Source organism: Dama dama, chromosome 23 (assembly GCF_033118175.1).
Source record: "Dama dama isolate Ldn47 chromosome 23, ASM3311817v1, whole genome shotgun sequence".
Taxonomy (NCBI): Eukaryota; Metazoa; Chordata; class Mammalia; order Artiodactyla; family Cervidae; genus Dama; species Dama dama.
Window position 1 is genome coordinate 41,454,236 of NC_083703.1, and position 13,465 is coordinate 41,467,700.

The following is a 13,465-nucleotide window of genomic DNA, read 5'->3' on the forward strand; positions in this document are numbered from 1 at the left end:
ATTTCATTGAGTAAGACAAGGCTGTGGTCCATGTGATCAGATTGGCTAGTTGTCTGTGATTGTAGTTTCAGTCTGTCTGAAAAAGTTGGCTTAAAGCTCAACATTCAGAAAACTAAGATCATGGTATCCGGTCCCATCACTTCATGGCAAATAGATGGGGAAACAGTGGAAACAGTGGCTGGCTTTATTTTTCTGGGCTCCAAGATTGCTGCAGATGGTGATGCAGCCATGAAATTAAAAGACACTTACTCCTTGGAAGGAAAGTTATGACCAGCCTAGACAGCATATTAAAAAGCAGAGACATTACTTTGCCAACAAAGGTCCGTCTAGTCAAGGCTATGGCTTTTCCACTGGTCATGTATGGATGTGAGAGTTGGACTGTGAAGAAAGCTGAGCACTGAAGAATTGATGCTTTTGAACTGTGGTGTTGGAGAAGACTCTTGAGAGTCCCTTGGACTGCAAGGAGATCCAACCAGTCCATCCTAAAGGAGATAAGTCCTGTGTGTTCATTGGAAGGACTGATGTTGAAGCTGAAACCCCAATATTTTGGCCACCTGATGCAAAAAGCTGACTCATTTGAAAAGACCCTGATGCTGGGAAAGATTGAGGGCAGGAGTAGAAGGGGATGACGAAGGATGAGATGGTTGGATGGCATCACTGACTCGATGGACATGGGTTTGGGTGGACTCCGGGAGTTTGTGATGGACAGGCAGGCCTGGCGTGCTGCGGTTCATGGGGTCGCAAAGAGTCGGACACGACTGAGCGACTGAACTGAACTCAGTGAAATTTCCAGATAGTCTTAAGATGCATTAGACTTCAAATAAGTGTCAAAGTTATACTATAGCTTCAGCTATCCAAAACTCAAGAAATTATTTTCCTTTCTGTGTTCCTTGGAGGAATATTCTGAGAAGCAGAATGTTATGTTAATAGTTTTGTTAAAACACCTACAGGGCTTTAAATATATTATTTATAATATTTCATATTAGAATCAAAGTGAGAGTAGAGAGTTTTAAGGAACCTCCACATAGAAATAAATAGCTATATAATTCTGTTATTTCACAGACATCTTGATATAAGTCTCTTCAGAATATCCTTTCCTAAGTGGTTCATCCTTCTGAGAGATCCGTAAAGTTTCTGGGGAAACTTTACACTGAAAATTGGTAAAAAAAAAAAAAAAAAAAAAACTCTTGCCAGATGGGCTTACATTTTTCTCTAGGACATTAACTAGGGGCTGGCATGGCCTCTGTGGCTGCCAGCTGACTGGCTGAGAGATTACATACCTGTGACAGGTGAGTGCATGGACATGGTCACTTTTATATCCTTTCTAACCCATTCCTTGTAGGCAGCCCACCAGCCCATCCTGACCTCCTGCGTGCAAGAGACAGTTTTGTTGCTTCTGAATCAGAAATGAAAGTATATGTGGGAGGTGCCAGGGGTGATGCAGGGGTGTGAACTAAGGCTCTGAGTGGTAGCAGCTGGTGAGTAACATCAGCCAGGAAGAACTGTCTGAGTGGAGACTGGCTCCCAGGCCAGTGGGACCTTTGCTGGGCCCTAAACTCCAAAGGCAGCAGAAGCACAAAGAAAGTCTGAAAAGATCAGGCGGGGCTCTGACCTTTGGGATCAGAGATCCCAAAATTTGGGATATCCCAGAAGGCAAACCTGAGACAAGAATTTGAGTGTGAGCAGTTTATCTGGGCTATGAATGAAATAAGAGCAGGAAAGAAAAGGAAAGCCCCTCAGAGGTGCATCACGAAGCCAGCAGACTGAGCAGCTCAAGCTCAGGCCCTGCGGGAAGCTCTGAGCCTCGGGGTTAGCCCACCTGCCAGGAAAGAGTGGGGGTGTCTCTCCACCCAAGGGCTGGAAAGCCTTAACAAAAGGAAGCAGGTCCTGGCAGAAGGGCGGATGTCTGGGGGGTGCTTTGGAGGGTAAGGGCAAAGGGGACCAGGACACCCCCCAGTATCAGCTGTGGGACTTTCAAAGTCCCTAAAGCCACCAGTGCCTGTGAGGCACAAGGAACCTACTCAAAGGGCCATGCTCACTATGCCCGGTCAGGCATTCAGAGCCTCGACATCCTCCAGTTGCAGATTTCTGGATATGTCCATTGAAATGAAACTTTCTTCTACCACCACCTTCTCTTCCTTTGCTTTTAAAAACCAGCAGGTGCCCTGAGTCCTTTGTTCATCTGCTTCATGTAGTTGATGACTGCTTAAAGAACATAGGAGACGTAGCATAAAGTGACACTGAGGTGGGGACTTCCCTGGCTGTCCTGTGGTTAAGACTTTGCCTTCCAATGGAGGGGGTGAGGGTTTGATCCCTGAGTGGGGAGCTAAGATCCCACATGCCTTGTGGCCAAAAAAACCAAAACATAATATGGAAGCAATATTATGATAAATTCGATAAAGGCTTTAAAAATGGTCCATGTAAAAAAAAAAAGTCTTAAAAAAAAATGACACCAACCTGTCCACTGGACTCGGAAAGTGAAAGTCACTGAGCACTGGCGTGATGGGATGTGATGAGGCAAGGGCTGTGCTAATGACCAGAGTCACCCCAGTAGGGGCTCAGGCTGCCTCTTTAACTGTGTCAGAGCAATCACCTTTTTTTTCTCCTGGAGAGCCACCCTTTCTCCCCCAACACTCTGGCTTGGAGCAAAGGCAGATGACAGCATTTTTTGAGATCTGAAGGTTACCCAGCACCACTCTGAATGTTTTATGTGCAGCTAGCTCATTTTCATCCACACACAGTTTTCTGAGCTCTGGCCTCTTATTCCCTTTATTTTGCAGATGAGGAAACTCGGGCAGCAGAAGCTAGGTGACTTGCCCACAGCCAACACCAGCGTCAATCTGAACTCACATCTTCTGTCTACCGAGGCTGCCCTGAAGCTACCAGCTGCTGGCAGCCCCAGTGAATCACTCACCTGTGAGGGGAGAAAAAACAAAGGTGGTTTTGCTGGCAACAAGTTGCAAAGGTCTCCTCTAGCAGAGATGTCACTGCTGTCTCCCCCTTTGATATCAAAAGCAACATGGGCATTTGCAGATACATTCTCTGTGGGCAATCTGCCCAGAAAACTGGGAGCAGAGTCCTGGATCTGGAGCAGAGGCAGGAAAGAGCCCCTGACGTTTGGAAGGTAAGTGGCTTAGGCAATCAGTCCAGGGCTGGTTGCAGCAGAACGCCTCCTAATACAACACGTTTATTGACCTGGCATCCGGGGACGGTTAGCTTGGAAAGCAGGGAGAACCTTGATATTGATTCTTCTCTCCTTCTTGTGATGGCTCAGCCGTAGGGGTCTGGGTGGATAATAGATTTGGAGAACCTTGGGCAGCATTTAAGTGAAAGGCTTGCACGAACCCAGATGGGAAGGGATTCTGAACCTGGGTCCATGGAGCAGTCTCCTTCCCGTCTGTATTTTACGGTGAAGGTGCTGTGCACATCTTCACCGTCAAAATTCTAAGGATGAATTTTTTAAGAAAAGGAAACACAGTTGACACAGTTCGTTTCGTCCAAAGTTTGCAAAGTAGGTGACAGCTCTCCCTCCCAGGCAGCGACTTCCAGAGAAAGTCAGGAATATCTTCCCACTCAGGGAGTGTGTCCTACCCAAATCTCCCTAGACTTCGGCTCCTAAACTTTGAACTTCTGAATCTTGTTTCTTTTTCTTTCCCCACTGGTCGTTTTTCATCTCCAATTCATTGCCAAGTGATGTTCTGGCCGGTGAGCTTGGAGGGCCCTTTTCATTTCTTCCCTTTTGACTGACCTCAGGCACAATGCTTGTTCTGGGACACACGATATTGATAGAGTGGATTTAAAATTCCTGCAAAGCGAGCTTCTCTCAGTTTTTATATGCGGGAAGAACTGCTATGTGGGCTGGCAATCATTTCAAAGCTAACCTCAGCCTCACAATTAGTGATCCAGAGAAGGACACTGCCTTCTGGACACTGGATCACTAAGGTTCACAACCCACCCTGAGTGTGTAGGATGCTGGTACGTTTCTTTTTGGTTGAACAGCACAGTGTGCCCTAAGAATTGCAGTTTGCCTGCACTGAGTCAAATCCTGAATAAAAAGAAATACTGCCTGCCATCATGTTCTAGAGCCTTTAAACTTCCCTGATGCTCCTGCCACCCCTGGGGTCCGCCTGCATCATCTGTCTGGATGCTCACAAGATGCTGCTTCATTTTCAGGCGCAGATAATTCACCATCTCAAGTCAGCACTATAGAGAGGGCACATCAGAGCAATTTGTTCTAAATTCATTATCATTAACATGCAAGGCAGCTGCAGGAAATTATACAACTGCAAAGCACTTCACAAAAATGTTCCAATGTGATATCCGGACTGTTTGATTCGGAAACAAAGGGAAACGATGATCTTGCTGGCTATAGCCTGACTAAAAAAGATTTTTGCTTTCCTTAATCATCATTTGTCGTCCAAGTTATTTTTATTCCAGTGACACTGGTGCTCGCCAACGATTTTGAGTTGATAATAAGAACCATGTCCATGGGTTGGAAGTGCACAGCCAATATTAGTAAGGATTGCATAACTGCATCCCTTCATGTTTGGAATGACCTCTGAAAACAAGAGTGTGCCAAAAACCCGGATGGAATCATGAAGGAAAAAAAGGAATCTTCTCATCTATAGAATGGAGTGAATAAGGAATACAGTGTGACTGTGTGGAATGAACTAGGGCTGTGTAATCACAGAAAACAAGAGTTACATGGTCTTTGATGTAAAACAATTACCAGGAACTCTGGTTCAGCCCAGAGTATTTGGCGATTCAGTCAAATGACCTTTCTGAGGGAATGTGAGCTTTGTGGGGCTCAGAACTCAGTCCAACTTTCGGGTTTTGAAGTTTTGAAACAACTTGAAACCTTGCACGTTGCCAGTTTTGGATCCATGTGTTTCAAAAATTCTTGATGAAAGGATGGTGGGTTTCTGGGAAAAGGAGCAGTGGAAGATCAGATAAGGGGCCCTGGACCACCGGGATGTCCGACTTCTGCAGGGCCCATCCCTCTCACCCACCTTCTCTACTTTCTCTCCGCATCCCAAATGTGCTCCAGATGTGCAAAAGCAGCATGTGAGGTTGGTTCTGATTTGAGGTTTCTGCTCATCTTGCATCTACTTTCTGATTGTGAGGTACCCAGAGTCACAGAGGGGTGGGGGAAGGTTGGGTTAATTGGCCCTGTCTTTGAGAGCTGCTGATGTGAGATTTAGGAGCTCTGAAAAGTCACTCCTCAGAATTCTTGAAATTCTCATCACTAATAACTCCTCTGTGGTAAAGACTCTGAAAGAATAGAGACACCTCAAGTGAATGTGGGAACTTCCCTGGTGGCTCAGATGGTAAAGAATCTGCCTGCAATGCAATAGACCCTGGTTCGATCCCTGGGTTGGGAAGATTCCCTGGAAGAGGAAATGGCAACTGACTGAAGTATTCTTGCCTGGAGAATTCCATAGACAGAAGAGCCTGGCGGGCCACAGTCCATGAGGTTGCAAAGACTCAGACGTGACTGAGCAACTATGAAAAAAAAAAAAAAATTAAGTAAACATGGAGGGGAGGGTTACCTGTCTCACTGCTGAGTGGCCAACCCTACATCTGGAAACTGAGGCTGTGGGGTTCAGGGAGTCTAAGGGGCTGGGGTTCGTGAGACCTGAGATTCTGGGGGGTCTGGGAGTCTGAGATTCTGGGGGAATTGGATGAAGATGAGCTTATACTGGCATCAGAGGTAGGAGGGACAGTTCTGGGGCTTGGGGAAGCGATGGGAGTTGGAAGGGCTACATTGAATGGGAGGGATGCCTCCAGGGGGAGCTAGGGGCTGTGGAAAGGCAGCAAAATCTTGGAATCAGAGACTGTATAGGAGCCAGACAGTAGGATGTATCTAAAACTCATGCTCTTTAACTCAATTATATTTCTACACCATCTCTAGTTACACCTTTAAGTAGGCTTACTGGCTGCCCTTTCATCTAGCTGCCCATGTATCCATGGACCCCTCTAGAGATTGGCTTTGCTGTTTCTTATACTTCTAACATGAAGAATGGAAGTTGGTGAATACAGGAATTGCATCTCATTTACTTGGATGTTCACCAGTCCCGCCCCTAACGTGTGGGGTGGAGGGGTGGGGTTACAAACAGAGGCACAACTGTTATGAGAGCAATATTCAAAAGTTATAAATTAAACTGGCAAGCTGTTCAGTAAAACAGTTTCTATTCTTCCATACTGACAAATACATCTTCACAATGACAAAATAGAAAACTATGTGTCAATTATGGTTTTTATGTGAAAGAAAGTCAGTAAACTATCAAAGATGATTAAATTTCATTGTAATTGTTCATATGCCAAGTATCTTCTTGTTGTTGTTTAGCCGCTAAGTTGTGTCTGACTCTTTTGGGACCTCATGGACTGCAGCCCACCATGCTCTTTCTGTTTGTGGGATTTCCCAGGCAAGAATACTGGAGTGGGTTACTATTTTCTTCTCTACGGGACCTTCCTTACCCAGGGATCAAACCTGTGTCTCCTGCATTGACAGGGGGGTTCTTTACCATTGAGCTACCAGGGAAGCCCATGCCAGCTATTTAGATGTGTAATAAAACAAAGACGTGCATGATTCATAAATAAGTTATCCATTCTTAAAATTTTCTTTCTGTCATTTCAGCAAAATCACAAATCCTTTTTTTTAAAGTCAAGATTTTTATTTGCGTTTATAGAAATTAATGCTAAGTTGGCAAACTTTTTCCAGTCATCATGGTTCTTCAGTAGTTCCTAAAAACAATTTCAATTTTGAGAGACTTTCTGCTGCTGGGGCCAAGCAAATGGATTTTCAATACAATTCTCATTTTTTTTTTTCTTCAATACAATTCTTCAAGGGACATTTACATGGCATGTCAAATTCAAATACTGTCATGCTGTCACAGATGATATGCTAATGATAATAGCATATTATTTATTTAATATAATTACTAAAATATATTTAATGTTATCATGTAGATTGCTATCACTTTTATAGAAATTTTCACTTTTTTAAGTGATATCTAGATTCATCTCAAGTTCTACTTTCAAATTTTTCAGTGCTGGGATATTACAAAGCAAACCCAAAAGCAATCTATTATTCAATTTATTGAAATCTTTCTTCAAGAAGCTATGAAAGTGAAGGGAAAGTGATAGTTGCTCAGTTGTGTCTAACTCTTTGCAATCCCATAGACTGTAGCTCAACAGGCTCCTCTGTTCATAAAATTCTCCAGGTAAGGATACTGGAGTGTGTAGCCATTTCCTTCTCCAGAGGATCTTCCAGACCCAGGGATTGAACCTGGATCTTCCTTATTGCAGGCAGATTCTTTACCATCTGAACCACCAGGGAAGCCCATCTACAAAATCTTGTCAGTAGACACTTACTTGGGGATGATTTGTACCTGTACCTTCCCTTTCATAATTGTAAATGTTTTCTTTCTTCATTCCAATTTCTCTCCCTTTTATTTTCCTGAGGAATTACTTTGCTACATAGTGTACATATACTTTTATTTTATCTAAAGTTAACAAAAAATGAACCTTCATCAAATAAAATAGCCAAAGAGATTTGTTTCTATTATCATTAACATTAATAGTAACCACAGTTCATACCAAATAGCTTTAGATAGTGCAAATTCAAAATTAAGTCCATTTTCTTTCAAAAGCCATGATTCTCTCTTTGGGCACCTTCTACTTTTCACTGAACTTTTCTGATACCTTTTGCCTTTTGTCTAAATTAAGTCTGATTTCTTTATCAACGTTCAGTCAGCATACTGTTTGTGTGACCAAAGGAAGTCATAAAGTTAGAATTGATAGTGTTTCATCAAGATGTTCTATTTTGGGGCAAGTCCAGAAAATGTCACATACAATTTTGAATTGCTCCAAAGTATATCATTGCTATTGGCCCAGCTGAGACCACGTCTCACAGTAACAAATTCAAACCATGTGCCTCGCATGGCACGAGGAACGCTGCTGGTTTTCAGCCAAATTTATGGCCCTACATCTTTTTCTTTACCAACCATGTCAGCACCATTATCATAGATTTGCCCTGTACAATCTTTTAAATGGTTTGAATAAAGCTGACATTTAATATTGAATTTTGTAAAAATTTAGCCATATGTTTCAAAAATATTTTCATAAAATATAACCAGTCACAATTTTAGCATCTAACTTGATGCTCACCTAACAGCACTTTTGTATGTACAACTTTAAGTTTCATGTGATGTTTTTAAACCCTGCAAAATTCCTCAGCTGCTTCTTGCAACGGTTGCGAAAATGGCTGAACGCACACGCACCTCTGGATCCAGAGGTTGGAATGTGGAGAAGAACAAGAAAACAGATGCTCCCACCATCGGGTTCATTCTGTCTGAGGAAGAATTCTGCAGATTAACTGACTGATTTTTTTTGTCTCCAGCCAAGTGCTTCCGCTACTCAATTTCTCTCTGCTTCTGGGCAGTGTATATTTCTGACTTTGACAACTGCAAGATTCAAAACCTCAATGACTTTTAGGCATAGCTGCTTTTTGTTTTAAATATTCAGGGCAAAGGATGTGAGGTCATCTGATCAAACTCACTGGCTACAATCTGATTGTCTGAGTCACTTTACCTGGGCCAGCTGACCAGATAGAAGACCTGGGCTTGTCCCTGATATTGAGTCCAAGGTGGTGATGCTGAGAGACGTCCTTGTGCTCTCATGGGCCAGGTTTGAAACCGCATGATAAAAGTTTTTCTTTCTTCCTTTTTTGGTTGCATTTATAGGGAACAGTGGCTCATACATACTTAGAACTTGGCAAATACTTGTTGAATACTTGTTGAATAGAAAATACTTGCTGAATAGAAAATAATAACAATGATAATAATTATAATTCCACATCTAAAAGTGAAATTCACTCAATCATGTCCAACTTTTTGCAACTCCATGGACTGTACAGTATTCTCCAGGCCAGAATACTGAAGTGGGTAACTGTTCCCTTTCCCAGGGAGTCTTCCAAATCCAGGATCAAACCCAGGTATCCCGAATTGCAGGCGACTATTTACCACCTGAGATTATATTTGTAAGAGGATTCTGCAGCTAACATGAGAATGTATTCAGCAACTAAAGTGTAGAAAATAATGGAAGACAAACATTTCATTTACAGAGTGATAATCTATTCAAATAAATTGTGGACCTGTAGGCCAAAATCAGAGTCTTCTAGTGGATTCTAAATAACTTACTCTGCTCAGTGGCTGTCGACTATCATGTGAGCATACCCAGATTCAGATTGAAATTCTCCTAGCTTTCTTCTTTTACTTGTCCCATCTGACTATGTCCATGGATGTGGGGGCAATGATGAAGAACAGTAAGCGACGCTTATGAGACTAAGGGGTAAAAGCACATGACAAGGAGAAAGGAAAAGAGAAAGACCATAACTCATGGCAGATGCTGGAGGCAGCTCTAGTTGCCTCAGCTAAGATCAGACTGTTCTCTGGTCTCTCAGTATTATGCTATGGAACATTCAGAAAAGGCTTTCCTGATGGGTCAATGGTAAAGAATCCGCCTGCCAATGCAGGAGACATGAATTTGATCTCTGGGTTGGGAAGATCCCCTAGAGAAGGAAATGGTAACCCACTCCAGTATTCTTTCCTGGGAAATCCCCACGGACAAAGGAGCCTGGTGGGCTATAGTCCACGGGGTCGCAAAGTGTCGGACACAACTGAGAGGCTGAGGAGGAACAGGACACTTCTGAGTGACTGATGGGGTCTGTCTGGGTTGAGCCACATGTGGTTTGGATAATCTGAGTCTAACTCAGATCTCTGGAAACAAAAGAATTAATCTTGAAGAAACACTGTGATACCTATAGGTGAACTTTATGTACTTGTTAATTTAACTACTTATATCATTAAATCCAACAGAGAGAGCTTTCATTTTACTTTGATACTTGTCTTTTCTGCTTTGAACATTGCGGTTCAAGCTTGAACAAGCATCAGAATCCACCGGGTGGTGTGGGGGGTGGTGTTTGTTAACACCCAGCTCCCCAGCCTCTGTCCCCAGAGTTTTTGATCTGCGGGTCCAGGGCTGGGGGAGAGGAGGGGAACAAAGTGTGCATTTTGAACAAACTCCCAGCTGGAGCAGATCCAGGACCACCCTCTGAGGCCACTGCCCTAAAGAATTAGCAGATGCAAAGTCAGTGGTGGTAGCAGTTAAATTCTATTCGTCTTTCTCTTTTTAGAAAAGTGCCACCGATTTTTCTCTAGTCCTTGTCTGTACCTGACTTGCTGAGAGTCTTCCGCTGATGGTGAGGGGCGGGCGTGTGGGCTCTTCTGCAGTTATTTAGCTTCTGTTTCTAATTGACAAGGCTTTCTTGCCACATGTGACCCTGCACTGTCAAACTGTGGTGTGGTCCAGGCAAGGCTGTGGACCTGCCTCAGCCACATGCCACATCTGTGCATTGTAGGGGACACACAGATTTGCACGTGACTTAGACTCTGAAACGAGAGAAGGTGAAGAGGCCCTGGGTCTTTCCTGCCCTGCTCCAAATAAAATACTTCTGCTCTGGAATGTCGTCCCATGACTTTGGACTTCAGTTTTCCTGGTACCTTCCAGGACAGTTGAGTGGGGGAAACAGATGGGGTGTTTCTACCCCTGAAACAGCTGAAGTTTTCCAAAGTGTCTGGTACTCAGGTTAGGACTCTAAGCGAAACCATGACACAGTGGGGAGGAATGGTCACACTCCTCGAAGGTCAGCCCCCCAACCATGATAGCACTGTAACTCTGTCACTTCCGGAACATCTATACTAATTCAAATTGGGGTGAGGGGTGGGGATGACACAACTTATCACTTAATTTAGGAACTAGTTTAGGCATGAGGGCTTCAAATTTCTGGCAAAGTCGTAGTCACTATCTTTTGAATGACTGATTCCAAATGGATCCAGAAAAATAAAAATGCCTATTAATTCAGAAAATTTTGAAAGCGCCAGAGAGATGTCTCTTCAGTAATACAAGATTTGTCGGAATAGAAGACGCACCTTCTGACTGCATTTCCTGGGTTCAGTTAGAGTTTTGCCGACTAAAATCTTTGTCAACTGGAAAAAAAAAAAAAAGCAAAACCTAAAGGTTGAGAATTATGTTTTACTTGGGGACAAAACTGAGAACTTAAGCCTGGGAGACAACCTTTCAGATAGCTCCGAGGGACTGCTCCAAAGAGGTAAGGGAGGAGCCACGATACATAAGAGTTTTTGCAACAAAAGCCAGGTAGTTGGAATATCAAAGACTTCTGTTAATTAAAGACAGCCAATCATCTCAAGTTAATGAATTTAGTACTTTGCTATGACAGATTTTATTTTCTTGGGCTCCAAAATCACTGTAATGGTGACTGCAGCCACAAAATTGAAAGACACTTGCTTTTTTTTGGAAGAAAAGCTATGGCAAATCTCAATAGCATATTAAACAGCAGAGACATCACATAGCCAGCAAAGGTCCATATAGTCAAAGCTATGGTTTTTCCAATGGTCATGTACAGATATGAGTTGGACCGTAAAGAAGGCTGCGCACCAAAGAAATGATGCTTTTGAATTGTGGTGCTGAAGAAGACTCTTGAGAGTATCTTGGATAGTATAGAGATCAAACCAGTCCATCCTAAAGGAAATCAACCCTGAATATGCAGTGTAAGGACTGGTGCTGAAGCTGAAGCTCCAATACTTTGGCCACTTGATGCAAAGGGCCGACTCATTAGAAAAGACCCTGATGCTGGGAAAGATTGAGAGCAGGAGGAGAAGGGAGCAATAGAGGATGAGATGGTTGGATGGCATCACAGACTCAATGGACATGAGTTTGAGCAAACTCCAGGAGATAGTGAAGGACAGGGAAGCCTGGTGTGCTGCAGTTCATGGGGTCACAAAGAGTGAGACACAACTTATTTATTTATCTATTTTTTTGAGACACAACTTATTGACTGAACAACAACTTTTCTACACATGTGGAGATGCAAGAGTCTGGGTTCATTAAAATCATTCCTTTGATATGCACCTTAACTCTCTGGGGCCAGTATCCTGCTTTTCTCCATCCTGAATCCCCTTGGGATACACAGTCTAGCTGCAGTGGCTGAGGTCTTGATGGCTACAACATCCATTGTATACTGATACGGTTGGTGACATTTTCCATTCCCAGCCTTCTGTAATAACAATGTCAGGTCCTACAGATGACCCGTCAGCAGTGTCAAAATGATTAAAGAGGACAATTTAGGTAGTACAGACTTTAATACTCATGAAGCAGGTACTCTCCATTTGCAAGGATTCAGAGAACCATAGAAAAGGATGGAAGGCTTGATATTTTTATGGGATGAAGAATAAGTGACAAGAAGAGAAAAATAGGATGTGAAAGTGGAGCAAGGAGTAATTAAGGAACCAAGACCTGGCTTGGCATCTGGGGATTGGCTGACTGGTCAAGCCAAACACTTATCCGTTCAGTTCAGTTGCTCAAGGACACTTAAAACTTGCATGTTTCAGGGTGCTGAGTAGCACCTTGGGCAGGAATTATTACATCATCAGTGACCATTTCAATCACACCGCTTGTCTTGGCCTGAGCACTTTCTCCCATGGCCAGGGCTGGGTGTTGGAAGCGGAGAGAGCTGGGGAATATCAGCTGCTCCCTGTACTCCAGTGATGGACAGAAGCTGGGATATATATACCTCAACGCTCTCCTCTTGGGGAGAGAATCAGTGGAAACTCTGTCCCCAGGGAGTTGCGTTCTAGCTGCCCCTGGCTGTCCTACTTCCCACTTTGCTGCCTCACATTCTCACCAGGGTCCCTTGCTGTGACCTCCTATTCTCATTTCCCAGCCAGGCTGAGCCCGGATCAAAAAAGAGAGACCTCAGGCAACTCTGGGTTTTTTTTTTTTGTTGTTGTTGTTGTTGCTGGCTACATGATTTCTATCATCTTCTGTCTTGAAAGCAGAGTGAAAAAGATAGGAAAGTCTATGAACTCAAGACCAGACTACTCTTCTGGAGCTCAGTGTGGTTCCAACAGCAAGCTCTTCAATGAAGTCAGTGCTTAAGGAATGCATTGGGCCCTAGATTACTTGCTTTGATGCTCTTATCACTATGTGAGAAGAAAATCTATTTATAAAGACAAAGGAAGGTCTTTGTCTTCAAACATTCCATGTCAACGACCAGGGTATATTATCTATACTTTTAATTTCTTGTTAGGTTAAAAAAAAATCAGTTAACATTTGTCTAACAAACATGACAAAAGAATTTTAAAGCTATTGGGAGAAAACCAATTAGAAATTTTCAAAATTTCCAATTCCTTTGTCAATAAAGACCGTCTTACATTTTTAGCATTTATATCCCCCTTAAGAAAATGGGAGGGCTTCCCTGGTGGTCTGGTGGTTAAGAATCACCTGCCAATGCAGGGGATACTGGTTCCATCACGGGCCTGGAAAGATTCCACATGCTGCAGGCAGTGAACCTGTGTACCACAACAAGAAAAGCCACTGCAATGAG